The sequence below is a fragment of the Myotis davidii genome, unplaced genomic scaffold (assembly GCF_000327345.1).
Source record: "Myotis davidii unplaced genomic scaffold, ASM32734v1 scaffold651, whole genome shotgun sequence".
In the NCBI taxonomy this organism is placed as follows: domain Eukaryota; kingdom Metazoa; phylum Chordata; class Mammalia; order Chiroptera; family Vespertilionidae; genus Myotis; species Myotis davidii.
In genome coordinates, this window is record NW_006283994.1 from 159,870 (window position 1) to 160,502 (window position 633).

Genomic DNA, 633 nt, shown 5'->3' on the forward strand with positions numbered 1-633 from the left:
ACCTGAAGACCAACCTCCTCACCCTGGACAGCCTGCTGGCCATGGACCACTCGGAGCTGGCCCAAGGGGCCCGGAGGCACTACGAGAGGAAGAGGGTAGGACCCGCCCCCCACAGAGCGCCGCCTGACTGCTCAGTCCCAGGCTTCCTGCCCCTTGGCCTGCGGGGCACTCAGGGGGAGCAAGTGCTGCCCCCTCCCTGTCCTCTCCCTGCCCCTGTCCCCTGCCCTTCCCTGCCCCTGCCCCCATGCCCGCCCCCTTCCCCCACGGTCCTGCAGGGGCCAGAGTGTGGGGTTACAGCTTGAGGGCCGCCAACGTTGGGAGGAAGTAGATGGTTTTAGAAAGTGGAATCTCACTTTCTGCAGGAGACAAGCTTGGGGGGGGGGGGCTTATTTGCAGGGAAGATACTTTTGGGTGTAAAGTTCAGTGGAGAGAGGAGGGCGGTTAGGAAATTCCTCCCGGAGTTCCTTAGGCTGACGGTCAGCACATTCAGGCCACACGGCCTGCATTCAGGGGGCCTTGTTGGGGTTCTCTGGCCGGCAGCCCGGGTGCAGGGGAGATGAGAGGCAAGGACGTGGGGCGGGTCAGGGGGGATAAGCGTCTCAGGGGCTGAAGGAAGGGGTGTAAGCGGCCCTG

The 633-nt window shown here is 64.1% G+C and overlaps 1 long non-coding RNA gene across 1 annotated transcript in view; it reads left to right on the top strand.

The window, feature by feature from the left end:
- Positions 1 to 6: 6 nt before the first annotated feature.
- Positions 7 to 633, top strand: part of LOC107184095 — a 10,268-nt gene continuing 9,641 nt past the window's right edge. Inside the window, exon 1 of the long non-coding RNA XR_001514918.1 lies at positions 7 to 95. This is a non-coding gene — a long non-coding RNA (uncharacterized LOC107184095). The remainder of the gene's footprint in view (positions 96 to 633) is intronic.